The 17,270-nt window shown below is 43.8% G+C and overlaps 1 protein-coding gene across 1 annotated transcript in view; it reads right to left on the bottom strand.

Moving 5' to 3' along the window:
- ctxn1 (cortexin 1) overlaps nt 1-17,270 on the bottom strand; it is a 26,551-nt gene extending 9,281 nt beyond the window's left edge. The window contains exon 1 of the mRNA XM_014148717.3: nt 17,156-17,270. The gene's annotated coding sequence lies outside the window, so the exon portion shown is untranslated. The remainder of the gene's footprint in view (nt 1-17,155) is intronic.

Genomic DNA, 17,270 nt, shown 5'->3' with positions numbered 1-17,270 from the left:
TATTTACCTCTCCATGGTTGCAGGATCTTGTCTATTTTTACAAGTTTTCTATTGAAATTCATTGTGGAGAGCTTATTTACATATTTTGTGATATGAATACCGAGTATGTCTACTTCAACATCAGCCCATTTTATAGGTAAGCTGCAGGATAATGTAAAAGTTGTATTTTTTAAGGATCCAATATGTAATACTGAACACTTATCATAATTAGGTTTTAGTCCAGAGAGTACAGAAAAGTTATCTAGATCTTTAATGAGACATTGCAGGGATCTAGCTTGCGGACTTAACATAAAACTTGAGTCATTGGCATACATGGACACCTTTGTTTTTAAGCCTTGGATTTCTAATCCTCTAATGTTGTTATTGGATTTGATTTTAATAGCTAGCATTTCGATGGCCATAACGAATGGATATGGTGACAGCGGACACCCTTGTTTAACTCCTCTTGACAATTCAAAACTCTTTGAGAAGTAGCCATTATTTACTATTTTACACCTGGGGTTGCTATACATTATTTTTACCCATTTTATAAGAGAATTACCGAAATCGAAAAAAAATCCAGGCATTTATAAACAAAATCCAGTCTTACTTTATCATATGCCTTTGCAAAATCCGCTATAAATACCATTCCTGGCTTCTTATATGTTTCATGATGTTCTATTATTTCTAGTAGTTTTCGTATATTATCTCCAATGTATCGTCCATGTAAAAAACCTGTCTGATCAGGATGAACAATACCTGGTAAAACCCTTTTAAATTCTGAGTGCTATGCATGTTGCTAGTATTTTTGCATCATAACATTGAAGTGTAAAGGGCCTCCAGTTTTTTAGATAGACTGGGTCTTTATATTTGCCATCTGGGTCTTGTTTTAATAATAGAGAAATCAGACCTTCCTGCTGAGTACCTGACAGATGGTACCATTCTTTATTCATGGCTGTGTTCTTAGGCAAAATTGTGAGTGAGCCCACTCCCTTGGCTGAGAAGCGACCCCACACATGAATGGTCTCAAGATGCTTTACTGTTGGCATGACACAGGACTGATGGTAGCGCTCACCTTGTCTTCTCCGGACAAGCTTTTTTCCGGATGCCCCAAACAATCGGAAAGGGGATTCATCAGAGAAAATGACTTTAACCCAGTCCTCAGCAGTCCAATCCCTGTACCTTTTGCAGAATATCAGTCTGTCCCTGATGTTTTTCCTGGAGAGAAGTGGCTTCTTTGCTGCCCTTCTTGACACCAGGCCATCCTCCAAAAGTCTTCGCCTCACTGTGCGTGCAGATTCACACACACCTGCCTGCTGCCATTCCTGAGCAAGCTCTGTACTGGTGGTGCCCCGATCCCGCAGCTGAATCAACTTTAGGAGACGGTCCTGGCGCTTGTTGGACTTTCTTGGGCGCCCTGAAGCCTTCTTCACAACAATTGAACCGCTCTCCTTGAAGTTCTTGATGATCCGATAAGTGGTTGATTTAGGTGCAATCTTACTGGCAGCAATATCCTTGCCTGTGAAGCCCTTTTTGTGCAAAGCAATGATGACGGCACGTGATTGACAGAGGAAGAACAATGATTACAAGCACCACCCTCCTTTTGAAGCTTCCAGTCTGTTATTCGAACTCAATCAGCATGACAGAGTGATCTCCAGCCTTGTCCTGGTCAACACTCACACCTGTGTTAACGAGAGAATCACTGACATGATGTCAGCTGGTCCTTTTGTGGCAGGGCTGAAATGCAGTGGAAATGTTTTTGGGGGGATTCAGTTCATTTGCATGGCAAAGAGGAACTTTGCTATTAATTGCAATTCATCTGATCACTCTTCATAACATTCTGGAGTATATGCAAATTGCCACCATACAAACTGAGGCAGCAGATTTTGAAAATTAATATTTGTGTCATTCTCAAAACTTTTGGCCACGACTGTACATTGTCATCCCTGCTAATACTATTGTCTACCTCGTTGTCTACTATTGTCTACCTCGACTTGCTCTCTCTTCCTCCCTCTCTCCCTCCGTCCCTCTCCTCTCGTCCTCAATCACCAGCTCCCCAGTGGTCTCCACTCCTGACACACAGCTCCCTACAGACTCTGGCTGGCTGCCTCCCCAGCTGTAAGGACTGGCTACACGTATGATTACACACTGCACTGTGGTCTTTCATTAAAGTACTACAACTGAGAACGAGTGATGGAACTTTAATATAAAGTGAAAATGGGCAAATTGTGTGTGTGCACCACAGCAACCAGAGACAGATGGCAGCACCACACCACACACAACTATTACATCACAAAACAGTAGAGGCATGCAGACTAGCCTGACTAACTGAGTGTCTGATGCTACAGAGCCATACATGTCCCTCAGCATGGGGGTTCATCACAGACACGTGCACACCAGGGTTTCCGTTAGGAAAACATAGCGCCAGACATTTGACCTGCAGCATTTCAATTGACCGGACATTTGAGAAATTGACCAGACCCATATGTATTGGGTGCGTAACCTGATTAGGGCGTCCACTCACGGTGCTCAGAATGACAGAAATCACATTTAGATTATGGTAATTCATCTAACAGAACATGCAACTCGAGGATGTAACGGCATACGTCCTTCTTACCGAATTCTGATGTGCACTTTGAGATGTTAGAATAACGATCCACATTTACTTTTCCTCAGCCAACAAGATGAGTAACCAACAGCAAAATCACAAACCTATGTAAATCTACTATCCTCCATAGTAGAAAAGTTAACCTATTCTATTGGTCAGCTTGTCATTCTGTGTGAGAACGAAATAGCCTACCTAAAACAGACTGGGACAGTTGTGGGACAATAGATCCCAAACTCATACAACCAGCAGACCTAGGCATTATAACAAACATCTAAAGCTAAAAGCTGATGCAACAGAAGAGGAAGTTTAGCTTAAAATGTTGATAAACTATTATTTCTTCACATTATAAGCACAGCAATGCCTACTAGGCTACACTCGAATGACAAGAGAAACACCTATGTGAGAATGCTGTTCATTGACTACTGCTCAGCATTCAACACCATAGTCCCCTCCAAGCTCATCACTAAGCTCAGGACCCTGGGACTGAACACCTTTTTTTGCATCTGGATCCTGGACTTCCTGACGGGCCGCCCCCAGGTGGTAAGGGTAGGCAACAAAACATCCGCCACGCTGACCCTCAACACGAGGGCCCCTTAGGGGTGTGGGCTTAGTCCCCTCCTGTACGCTCTGTTTACCCATGACTGTGTGGCTGCGCACGACTCCAACACCATCATTAAATTTGATGACGACACAACGCTGGTAGACCTGAACACTGACAACAATGAAACAGCACACCTGGCAGTGTGGTGCCAGGACAACAACCTCTCCCTCAACATCAGCAAGACAAAGGAGCTGATCGTGGACTACAGGAAACGGAGGTGCGAGCACACCCCCATCCACATCAATGGGGCTGTAGTGGAGCGGGTCGAGAGCTTCATGTTCCTCGGTGTCCACATCACTAAGGAATTAACATGGTCCACACACACCAACACAGTCATGAAGAAGGCACGACAACGCCTTTTCCCCCTCAGGAGGCTGAAAAGATTTGGCATGAGCCCTCAGATCCTCAAAAAGTTATACAGCTGCATCATTGAGAGCATCTTGACTGGCTGTATCATTGCTTGGTATGGCAACTGCTTGGCATCCTAACGCAAGGCGCTACAGAGGGTAGTGCGTACGGACCAGTACATCATACTGCCATCCAGGACCTCTATACCAGGCGGTGTCAGATGAAGGCCCTAAAAATTGTCAAAGACTCCAGCCACCCAAGTCATAGACTGTTCTCTCTGCAACCGCACAGCAAGTGGTAACGATGCACCATCTGGAACCAACAGGACCCTGAACAGCTTCTTCCTCCAAGACCCTGAACAGCTTCTACCCCCAAGCCATAATTAGTTAACCAAATAGCTAACCAGAATATCTGCATTGACCCCTTTTGAACTCTTTTGACTCATCACATATGTTGCTGCTACTGCTTATTATCTATCCTGTTGCCTAGTCACTTTATCGCTATCTATATGTACAAATCTACATCAATTACCTCGTACCCCTGCACATCGACTTGATACTGGTACCCTGTGTATACAGCTAAGTTATCATTACTCATTGTGTATTTATTCCTTGTGTCATCATTTTTATATTCTTTTTTTAAAAATCCCCTCTGCATTGTTGGGAAGGACCCATAAGAAAACATTTCACTGTTAGTCTACAGCTGTTGTATACGAAGCATGTGACAAATAACATTTTTGATTTGATTTGTATGTTCGTTCTATAATGCAATTAGCGGGAATACAATAGTCAAAAGTGCACCATAATGTGAGAGAGCTCATGTGACAAATATGAAAATATCCATTAGATATGTTGAAAGAGGGGAGATGTAAAGATTCAACAACTAGCATAATGTTTGTACTAGCGTATGTTCCAAGATGGCGTAGCAGTTCAGTTTTCTTTGCATTATCTTTTTACATTTTTTCTTCTAAAACTCAACCTCAAAGCACTCTCCTGCAACCCGCCTCACCAATTTAAAAAATAAAGTATTATTTACCTCAAATCCGAAATCCACAACAGAAGCTAGCCAGAGGTTAGCCATTTTCACTGGCTAACGTTGGAGCTCAGCTAGCCACGGTTAGCTGTCCTCAACTATCCATTAGCTCAAAAAGCTATCGCCAGTTTTTGTACAGCGCGACTCAGACCAGAGCACACCGGACCTATTCTCTCTCCTTTCCCCGATTTCTACCGCAGGCTCTGGACATTTACACCTGGATCTTGCAGCTAACTAGCTGCTACCTGAGTGACTATTGGCAACGTCGGTCCCGGAATTAACACACATTATTCCGGAGCTAGCCAGCTGAAGAGTTCCGTCAGCCACTCGTGGGCTTTTCCTGAGCTAGCCAGCTGAAGTGTCTCCTGGGCTACAATCACCTATCCTGACCCGTTTTACTGCCGATGCGGAGCCCCATCGGGCTTTCACGACTGGATCACCGATGTTATCTGCCCGAGGGAGTTATCCAACTGGCCCCTCCGTCGCGACGTAACCTGATCGCCCATCTGCGGCCCACTAATCGTTAATCGTTAGCTGTCTTATCGGCTGCGATCTGAATAGGTCTATCGGACACTTTTCTTGGGCCACTATAACTAACTATTTTGCCAACTTGGACTGGTCCCCCCCTTCCACACGGAACCCCACTAACCCACAGACGGAAACGCACGAGGTGGCTAAAAACAGACCTCCCTCCATCTTCCACCAGCTTGCTACCTATGGCCCGGCTAGCTGTCTGAATCTCACTGGACCCTTTGATCACTCGGCTAAGCATGCCTCTCCTCAATGTCAATATGCAATGTCCATTGCTGTTCTGGTTAGTGTTTATTGGCTTATTTCACTGTAGAGCCTCTAGCCCTGCTCATGTTACCTTATCCAACCTCTCAGTTCCTCCACCCACACATGCTATGACATCTTCTGGTTTCAATGATGTTTCTAGAGACAATATCTCTCTCATCATCACTAAATGCCTAGGTTTACCTCCTCTGTATTCACATCCCACCATACCTTTGTCTGTACATTATACCTTGAAGCTATTTTATCGCCCCCAGAAACCTGCTCCTTTTTCTCTCTATTCTGGACGTCACAGACGACCAATTCTTATAGCTTTCAGCCGTACCCTCATACTCATTCTTCTCTGCTCCTCTGGGGATGTAGAGGTGAATCCAGGCCCTGCAGTACCTGGCTCCACTCCTACTCCCCAGGCGCTCTCTTTTGATGACTTCTGTAACCGTAATAGCCTTGGTTTCATGCATGTTAACATTAGAAGCCTCTTCCCTAAGTTTGTTTTATTCACTGCTTTAGCACACTCTGCCAACCCGGATGTCCTAGCTGTGTCTGAATCTTGGCTTAGGAAGTCCACCAAAAACTCTGAAATCTTCATCCCTAACTACAACGTTTTCAGACAAGATAGAACGACCAAAGGGGGCGGTGTTGCAATCTACTGCAGAGATAGCAGGACAGAGCTCTGCAGGCTATCCAGGTCTGTATCCAAACAATTTGAACTTCTAAAAATCCACCTCTCCAAAAACAAGTCTCTCACCGTCGCCGCCTGCTATAGACCCCCCTCGGCCCCTAGCTGTGCTCTGGACACCATATGTGAACTGATTGCCCCCCCATATATCTTCAGAGCTCGTGCTACTAGGTGACCTAAACTGGGACATGCTTAACACCCCAGCCATCCTACAATCCAAGCTTGATGCCCTCAATCTCACACAAATTATTAATGAACTCACCAGGTACAACCCCAAAGCCGCAAACACTGGCACCCTCATAGATATCATCCTAACCAACGTGCCCTCTAAATACACCTCTGCTGTTTTCAACCAAGATCTCAGCGATCACTGCCTCATTGCCTGCACCCGTAATGGTTCAGCGGTCAAACGACCTCCACTCATCACTGTCAAACGCTCCCTGAAACATTTCAACGAGCAAGCCTTTCTAATCGACCTGGCCCTGGTATCCTTGAAGGATATTGACCTCATCCCATCAGTTGAGGATGCCTGGTTATTTTTTTTAAATGCCTTCCTCACCATCTTAAATAAGCATGCCCCATTCAAGAAATTTAGAACCAGGAACAGATATAGGCCTTGGTTCTCCCCAGACCTGACTGCCCTTAACCAACACAAAAATATCCTGTGGCGTTCTGCATTAGCATCGAACTGCCCCCGCGATATGCAACTTTTCAGAGAAGTTAGAAACCAATACAGACAGGCAGTTAGAAACGCCAAGGCTAGCTTTTTCAAACAGAAATTTGCTTCCTGCAACTCAAACTCTAAAAAGTTCTGGGACACTGTAAAGTCCATGGAGAATAAGAACACCTCCTCCCAACTGCCCACTGCACTGAGGATAGGAAACTCTGTCACCACCGATAAGCCCACTATAATTGAGAATTTCAATAAGCATTTTTCTACGGCTGGCCATGCTTTCCACCTAACTACCCCTACTGCATTCAACAGCACTGCACCCCCCACAGCTACTCGCCCAAGCCTCCCCAATTTCTCCTTCTCCCAAATCCATTCAGCTGATGTTCTGAAAGAGCTGCAAAATCTGGACCCCTACAAATCAGCTGGGCTTGACAATCTGGACCCTTTCTTTCTAAAATTATCTGCCGAAATTATTGCAACCCCTATTACTAGCCTGTTCAACCTCTTTCGTGTCGTCTGAGATTGCCATAGATTGGAAAGCAGCTGCTGTCATCCCCCTCTTCAAAGGAGGTGACACTCTTGACCCAAGTTGCTACAGACCTATATCCATCCTACCCTGCCTTTCTAAGGTCTTCGAAAGCCAAGTCAACAAACAGATTACCGACCATTTCGAATCCCACCGTATATATATATATATATCACTCCCTTTGGTTCCTTCCTCAGGCGTCATTGTTTCTGTTTCAGTTTCATGTCTTCGTGTTTCTTGTTTTGTATTATGTTTCGTTTATTGATTAAATCACTCACTCTCTGAACTTGCTTCCTGACTGTCAGCGCACATCGTTACAGAATGACGCCTTACCGAAGGGAAGCATCAGGGAGTGTTTTTTTTGTTTTTCTTTGGTTAGGTGGGAATGACGTTGGGTGCCGGGAGCCGCTACAGGCTCTCATGCCTCAGCCGGCTCATCGGGTTTTCATGCCTTCGCCGGATCGCCAGGCTCCCCTGCTTCCACTGGCTCGTCAGGCTCTCATGCCTCAACCGGATCACCAGGCTCCCCTGCCTCAGCCGGTGACAGGTTCCCACGCATCAGCAGGGGTGACCGGTCCGCTCTTGATCCCCGGGATCGTCCCTTGGCTGGAGCCGAACGCGCCGAGCAGTGGTACCATCAGTTATGCTCTCTCTCCAGCGCCATGCTCCTGCATCTCAGCCGGAGTGACGGGTTTCCTGCGCCTCTGCAGAGGTGACCAGTCCGTCCTGTTCTCCGGGATCGTCATTTTGGTCGGCGTCCTGCAGCTGGAGCTGCGCGTCAGGGAGGGGGTACTGTCACATGTGCTCCCTCTCTGGCCTCTAGGTCACCAGGCTGCTCGTTATGGCGCACAGCCGTCACCATCGTGACTCCTGGACTCCATCACTTCCTTGATTACCTTCCCTATATATGTCACTCCCTTTGGTTCCTTCCCCAGGCGTCATTGTTTCTGTTTCTGTTTCATGTCTGTGCGTTGTTCGTGTTTCTTGTTTTGTATTATGTTTGGTTTATTGATTAAATCACTCACTTCCTGAACTTGCTTCCCGACTCTCAGCGCACATCGTTACACTTTGGCTAATAGACAATGAAATAAATTTGATTTGAAAAACAATAGAACATGAGAGAATAGGCTACTGGTTTCAATGGAAGTCTTTATAAAATAATTGCCTCCACATTTCTATTGTCGGATTTTGGCTAGGCTACTTTGAAGCAAGGAAAGACATGCCTCATATGTAGTAAAACATTCACGTTTCAAACAATTAAGTAAATGTTTTCAAATTGCATGCTGCCTCCAGCTCATTGCAAGGCTGTCCCGTGACACACTGAAGCCTGTATACCATTGTCTATGCACTTGAACAGTGAATGGGAAGCGCACTTCAATTTCCAGTCTTTTAAATCGTGGCCATAAAAAATATATATTTTGCATTTAGAATTGTTGCTCATTGATTGGGCTTCTAAAAGTCCGTTTCACTCCAGCAGCAACAGGAGCTGTAGCAGAAAACTAGGTTATGTATCTGTATGCTCTGCATGTGTGAAAAATAAGATATAATGACTAACGAAAATACACAAGAATTTAATTCCCCAAAATGATGCAAATTACCTATAGACCGATAAGCATTGCCAGTCAAATGTATTTACATCAACTGGTATTTCCATCAATTAATAGGCTAAAAAGCATTCTTCACAATGGGATTATTTTTGTTCTCCAAGACAATTGGCCTGCATCAATTTTATTTATCATCAGAAGGCGGTTATTACCGGCTAACGAAAGCCCTTGTGGACACACACAAGCTTGCATGCACACATGGACACCCACGCACACACGCACACACACACACACACACACACACACACACACACACACAGGCATCTCAATTATTTCCTCTGACACTTGGATGGTAGGCAGAGCAGAAATAGAAAAAGGAGGTAGGGATGTAGAGAGGGAACAAAGTAAAGTAAGGAGCAGAAACAGACTCCTGGCAGAGAATGCCCCTCTTTGGGGAATGACAAAGAAACAGGAAACACACCTCCCTCCCTGCTGAGCCTGTGGCTCCTTGCTTCGTGTCTGTGGCTCCTTGCGTCGTGCCTGTGGCTCTCTGTGTGTGACAGAGACAGAGTACCTATGAAACCGACTACTGTTCAATAGGATCATATTCACCCTGAGACAAACATTTAACTAATCACCTGTCACATGTCCCATTGAGCACAGACTCACCTCCACGCCAACAATGGCTATGGATTCAATCATCCAATCATAGGTGTGTTCTCAAAGGTCTCATTCCTTTTACACTACAGTAGGAAAACTAACTATTGATTTTACTTAGAAATTAAAGTTTGCAAGGAAAAATTTGGCAATTTGGCAAAACTGTTTAGAGAAACCTTACACACCATCCATTTGTACGTGTCTGATAACTCGTTGCTTTGTTCAACACTCGTTACAACTGACCTTGATAGTGTGTTAGATAGAGGATAACACAAAGATAGAGTCTCTCTGTCACTGAGGAGTCAAGGAAAAGCATTATTCAGTGGCTGTCAGTGTGTGTGTGTGTGTGTGTGTGTGAGCGTGCATGCATGTGTTTGTGTACGTGCGCGTGTGTGTGTGTGAATGCGCATACACATGTCTGCCAGCCTGCCTGCCTGCATTTGTGTGTGTGTGCATGTGTGTGTGTACATGTGTGTGTGTACAGTCACTCAGTCAGTGGGAAGGGAGGGAGGGGAGGGGAGACTGTTCAGCTTATTTTCCTCCTCGTTAGTCCTCCCTCCAACCATCACGATCCATCAGGCTCGCTCGCCCACTCCATTACTCCATGAGGACACTTCCTCTCAGCCCTGCTGCTGGAACGAGTCCTCTGAGAGGTGCAGAGGGAAGACCTACCTTATCACTCTTTATAGAACACCCGCATCTTAACACACACACACACACACACACACACACACACACACCGGGTCAGACTACACAGGGCCATTGGTCACACCGGTGGTGACAGAGCTCATCAGAGTAAATGAAGAAATAGCTAAATGACATTTAGTTACCTTACTGGGCTCTGCTCTACCCTTTCCCTACTCTCCAAGTGTACACACACACACACACACACACACACACACACAACCTGCATTAACATGGCAGGGCAATATCTTTTCATTAGGTCCAACACCATTATTGTATTATCAAACTCCCTCTAACTGCAGCACCTAACTACAGCCAAGAGAGAGAGAGAAGGAAAGATAAAAGAAAGAGCGACAGAAAGAGAAAGAGAGATGGTAACGAGAGAGAAAGAGAGCGAGAGAGAGAGAGGAAAAGATAGAGAAGCAACCCCCTCCTCTAAAGATCTAAATGTCCTCCAGTCTCACAGGACTGCAGAGAATTGAAGGAACCCTTTCCAATGTTGTGTTTATAAAGGTGAATTGGAAGAGGAGAGAAGCCAGTCAACAAATCTCAGGATATATCCAGCCCCTAAAAAAAACTGTTATTTGTAGGAAAAACATATGCTGAGGAAATACAGAAGAGGTAACACAGTATGGTCCATAGGAAAACCTATTGATGCCATCCATCATGGCCCTTATTGATGTGCTTCTTTGATTTTAGCCGTGTATAGATAGATATACTAGTGTTTGTCCTCTACCATTCATCCCAGCACGAGGGGACTAATTAAACAATAAGGCCCAAATTGGTGCGGTATATGACCAATATACCACGGCAAAGGGCTGTTATTTTGCACGACGCAACGTGGAGTGCCTGGATACAACCCTTAGCCGTGGTATATTGGCCATATACCACAAACCCCTGAGGTGCCTTATTGCTATTATAAACTGGTTACCAACGTAATTCGTTTTTTTTCATACCCGTGGTATTCGGTCTTATATAGCACAACTTTCAGCCAATCAGCATTCAGGGCTCAAACTACTCCGTTTTTAATGAGCAGTATAGCACCAGGTCACCTTGGGCTCCCAACAACAACAAACCAACCAAATTCCAACCGCATCCAAGCCTCTCAGCTCGTTAGCGTCAGTCTATATAAAAACACTATACGCTCACGCACCTCATAAACAGAGGTATTTTTAGAGACAACCAAAGACAAAATGGGCAAATTGGCATTTCCCTTTACAGTAAGCGTTCCTCTCAGTCTCAGGCCAGGCCCTGGTCTCTGATCCTCACTGTAGTTAATGATGCTTGCTGCTATTCAAACACTACTGTAGAGATCAAGTTGAGCAATTAAACATACAGCTATTCCATCTTGTAGTGCCCGTTTAGCCCTCTGCCATCCCCTTCTAGTCGGCCTGCCACTTTAGTGAGAAGAGAAGCACAGTCTTCTTTTGCTGAGTGTGCATGTGTTGGTGCCGGGGCGAGTGGGGCGAGCAGGGGGTGAAGGGGTGGAGCACTTTGAGACCGCTGACCTTTTAAAAACAACGCAGCGAATAAAATGACAGCGAGATGAATTGTATATTCATACATTCTCCAGACATGTCGACTCACATATATAAATGTACTTTTCTCCCATTCACCCTCATAATTTTGAAGTATAAGCCATTCAGGCTATTCTAGTGAGGAAACGGTGGCCTTTGGAGGTTATAAATTGTTTGTGGGTTCCCTGGAAGACATTCCTCACCGTGATACTGCCCAGGCAGAGAGAGGAGGACAAATCTGTTCTAGACAGGAGCACAATGGCTAAGCGTTTTCCTTTTACAAAGTCCACTCTGTTATCCCACAGATGCATCATGCAGACTACTGGAAGCATAAACATGATCAGTCAATTCCAATTAGTGTTTGGATCAGTTATGAGACAAATGTATTACATCATGAACATATCCCGTGCTGGGCTGGTGTTGTGCTAGACTCAGGGTCATCTGGTGAGAGAGGACAGCAACACACTACAACCCAGCAGGGGAGATAATCTAGTTCAGAACGGCTGCTTCCACTCCAGGATGCTTGTGTAATATTACTGATTGTCTGAGCTGTCAGTGTGTGTCGCACCGCAGGGAGCCTGTGGCCTTCCATAAAGAGCCCATGCTGCTGATGAAGTAATATTACACTCTTTGAGGTTACTCCATGCTGGCAGAGAAAACAGCCACCTCTCAGAGGGTGGGATGCAGGCATTACAAATTTAGAAGTCTCTCATTGGCACACACACACACAGTCTACAGTAAATCAACACACACACATAGACACTAACACTCAAATTCTTTCTTTCTGAGTTTCTATTCATCTCAATTTCCCTGTGAAAAAGCCAAACAACAAGACCCAGAAAAGACTTGGTCACTCCAACCCTGCATCCCTACGAGACTGCCAGGGTGAAGGGCAGCCTTAGAACAGCCACTCTCCCCAGCAGTCACAGAGAATAAGACTCAGTCCAGTCAAACCCACCTGGAATACATCTTTAATTTACATCCCAAATCACACCATGAAATATTCAGTGAGACGAGGGCTTTCCAAAGTGGCAGTGAGTGAGGTAGCGTCCGACAGGGCTCCCTCTGCCGGGGCCCCCTGCCACTCATCACAGACCCCCCACGTCAGCGGAACTGCCAGACGTGTGTATGGAGCTGAGACACCACTGAGGAAGAGGCGGCCAGAGAAGAAGAGCGGAATGCTAATCCCTGTGATTCACGTCTGTATTCATGAAGGAAAGCGGACGATAGTCGGCCAGGCAGACGAACATCAATCAGAGATATCTGGGAGGGAGCGGGTGGCAGGGTGGGCAGGAATATGAAGATGTCAGCACTCCCAAAGTCAGAGGACAGAACTTTCCTCTGTTCTGGTCGGCTGTGGGGATCAGGGAATATCAACACATATATTACACGCTCCGCAGAGCACCAACAATACAGAGTCCGCAAAGTCAAAACTAAAAATGTCCAAAGGAAAGGTTGGTAAAGGTTAGAGCAACTCACACAGGATATAATACAATACATTTCAGTCTGTGAAAAGAAGACGTGCTGAAGGTCCCTCTTTTCTTATCTCTGGCCACAAAGTTACAAATGAAATTAAGTGAAATGGCAGTTGAGGACTAAAAATGCTAATTGTCCGGTCAAACTGGTAGCTGGGCTATACAATACATGCTAACTGTCCAGATCCAAGTCACAACAGAAGGCATAAATTGAGCACTAAAGAATGGATTAAGCAAGAAAGTGAAGTCCCCAAACACAGGATGTTGGTAAAGTCAGAGAGTCAGTAAAACTGATCTCTGGACTAGGGAAATCCTCAAGCATCTCGGAATAATATTTCTCTAAGAAAAGCAGCCCAAACACAATTAGAGAAGAAAGGGAGAGTTTAACAGAATATCTCCTAACTGTCAGCAGATTCTAGTCCAAGAAAGCATTGGGCCACAACACAAAGGCTGGTTTAATAGGTCCGGTTTGAGAGGTTAAAGGACAATCTGTAATGGTGCTCCACACGCTCAGATGAAGAGAGGAGATCATAAAACCTGTCCCAGTGTCAATTATCAAATGGCTCCAGAATATAGGGACGATGAATATTTGAAGAGCGATCTCGGCAGGAAATCGAAACCCTGTGTTTCCCAATCGAGGTTAGAGTTCCATGACCGACGGCTCTGTTCTCTTCCATTCAAATAACTGTAGATGCAGATACGGCTGATGGAAACAGTACGTGCAGCTGCTGGCCGCTACGGCCTTTTGGGAGATGCCAGCTTCTGTTCGAGGGAATAAAGGATGTTAGACATTCAAAACGCAGTGTGTGGCCACATCTGAACTGGCGCTCAAAATTGAATCCCACCACAGCGTGACATTTTCATCATGTTGGGAGCTAGCAAGGCAGGTTTACTCTATAACACAGTTCCTATGTAAATATAAGCATTGAGAGCAATAGTGAGATATGATAAGGGCTATGAAATGGATAATAGCAGGAGTTTAGTCACCCTGTAGCACTTGACAAGGACATGAGTGCTTTATTAGTGTTAATCCCACAGGTTTCCTCCTTGTCGCTTCTCAGATTACTGGTGTAGATCATCATTACCATATCAGACTAAAGAAAAGAAGCCTCTGATTACTCATTACAGTCAACCAGCTTCATAATAAGCCAGGAGGATAGTAATACAATGCAACACAATTCAGATAAAGCCTTGGAGGCTTAGGTCACTCACACCCAGCACAGATTTCCTCAACTCAAATTGCTCTTGGACTCTGGCAACAGACTAAGGCAATAGATGTCTGTTCTGTATGCACAGCGGGGATAGCCAATAGCACTTCCCTGTGTCTGGATACAGCTGGTCATGCTGTATCCAATAACAAACAGAGGACAAAATGAAAGATACAGTATACACATAAGCAGCTGCTCCTAGATCAGTGTTGGGGAGTAGTGAACTACATGTTGTCAAACTAGAAATGTAACTACATGTTGCAGTAGCTTGGATTCAAATCTAGGTAGTGTTTTCAGTAGTTAATTACTTGTTTGCCATGTAGCGTTGTAGCTAACTATTGGAACTACACACTACTTATTTGGCTAAAATAAAATATGGGTGAATTAGGCAATAATTTATTTTCATTTTCGGCATCCGACCTGCTTAATTCGCACTTGAAAATAAGGGAGAGCCGCACATTCTAGGAGCTCAGATGCAAAAAAAAAAAAATATAATAATAATAAATATATATATATATATATATATATATATATATTTTATATCCAACGTTTCGACAACCAAGCTGTCTTCATCAGGGTATGATCACAAACACTGCGAGATGACTCGTTAATATAGTGTCAAAAGGCGCACAGGTGTCTGTAATCATGGCCAAGTGTGGCCTAATATCATTGGTTAATTCTCAAATATAAAAATGGCATACAAAGAACAGCATACAAAAAAACAAGTGGATAGCATACGATCATAGATTCATTTTAGACTACACTAGCTTACAAACAATTACAATGGCAAAGTTACATTAATCACAAGAATGGCTTCAGATCAAAGTCTATGTTGAGACCGAAGGGAGCAAGGGTCTTTAAGTTAAAGATCCAGGCAGCCTCTCGTTTTAACAATAAATTATCAAGGTCACCCCCTCTCCTAGAGAGGGTGACATGTTCGATGCCAATATAACGCAGAGACGAAATCGAGTGGTTTGCTTCCAAAAAGTGGGCCGCAACTGGGTAAGTCAAGTTTTTGCACCTAATGGTGCTACGATGCTCTGAGATACGTACTTTTAATTCACGCTTTGTTTTACCCACATCATTTTTACCACAAGGACAAGTTATAAGATAAATAACTGCCTTAGTGGAGCACGTAATAACACCTTTGATCTGTGTGCGGCTCTCCCTTATTTTCAAGTTTTCTACTCCGCTAGCCAGCACCTAGGTGTGCGTTTCTTTTTCTTCTAGATAATTCTCACTTGAAACAGTTGTGTTTAATAGGCTAAATGACACATTCTGTTAACATCTGACTCCAGTGATCTGTTCTGCAATTTGGAGTTTGACATTTCAGATGTAGATAATTTATCACTAAGAAGTTTGGATGTAGTGAATGACGTAGTAACTTCAGTTAAGTAAGGTTTAGCTGTAGTGTATCTTAACTTATCCCAGTGTGAAGGAATTGGTAGCTTGGTAAACTACATTTTCTGAGTAGCTTACCCTACACTGCTGCTAGTGTTTCCTGTTAATATCAATTATGAACTGGGCAGAGAGCATCAAGCTGGACATAATGAGGTTCAAATGAAACACGTCGTCTTATTGTCAGTTCTAATCTGTTGCTTGTGATTGGTCTAACCACACCTAATAGCTGTTTGGAAGGTGGAATAGCACCATAGATATCTACAAATATTCATTTCATTCAGGTTTTCTATTCTGGCTTGCCTGAAACAAAAAAAGGAACCTGGAAAAATGTCTAGTTGCTAACACACGCTGTCATACAATTTCCTGACATATTGGTCCACCTCATATGGGAAGCTGCAGGTAATTGCATGGTTTCAAATAACTCAAGGCCAACAGTGTCGGGAAAACAGTGACTGTTGTTGTTTTGTTAGTGCGCTCACTGCTCCCTAACAGTCAAGTTATACACTTGTTACATGATGTATTACAGAAATATGACATTGTTGGACATTGTTATTCAGATGACGTCCGTTCAATGTACCTGTGAATATCCAAATAGATCCCTGAATCTAGTGTTCTCTTTTTAAACTCAAATGATCCATGCTCATTCCTCTGGTGTGATATTAAGTCATGTTTAATCACCTTGACACAAAACAACCATATACAGTTTGTTAGGTCCAAGAAAGCATACTGCTTTTACCATAATGAAAAAACATAATAATCCAAAAAGCAATGTATAAACAATTGCACATTATTATCATAATAAATAATAATAACTGAGAGTAACATTTTGTTTTGCTGAATAATATTGTGCCAAGACAGTAGGCTATTCCCAATATTCTGCTCCAGTCAAGAGCTTTCACAGAAACGTTTATTGCAGCACGTTGGAAAAGGTAGGCCTACTATGAGTAGCTAATGTGTCTTGGCATTTGGTTGAATTCACATTCTGTATTGACAATTGAGAACGATATCGACCGATTGACGCAACACGGCAGAACCGATTTTCTTTGCATTCGTTTTGTTGAGAGAAACAGCTGACTATATGGCGCGTAATCTATAGTATTATATATCACATAATAGCAAAACAAATAAAAGCTTACAACCCTCTTTAAGTCATTAAAAATACGGATACATTTTAGTTTTTTTCTGTAAAATGTTCAGTATTATTTTACAAAACATGGACACTTATTGACATGCAAATGCATTTAAAAACCTGTGCCTTAACATTCATTTCCACATTGCTACAGTATTTCCAAAGTCACTTCGGAAACACAGACTGACATAACCTGGTAAACTACTTTTACGCGCGCCTCAAAACCTTGCCTAAGCAAGCTGATAAGAAACAATGTCACGACAATCATTCCTCAAAACTGTATGCTAATAGTGTTCACAAACCTGAGTTGTTGAGGGGTGACAACACGTCGTTATCGTTAGAAGAGACAGGGTTGGTCAAACTTCGTGCTCTATGATGTGCGCTCTTGCTGGTAGCATGTGTTGCTCATGCGCTCTC

This window comes from Salmo salar, chromosome 16 (assembly GCF_965601325.2).
Source record: "Salmo salar chromosome 16, fSalSal1, whole genome shotgun sequence".
Taxonomy (NCBI): Eukaryota; Metazoa; Chordata; class Actinopteri; order Salmoniformes; family Salmonidae; genus Salmo; species Salmo salar.
Note: the sequence above shows the minus strand (reverse complement) of the source record. Positions and strands in the feature narration are given on the sequence as shown.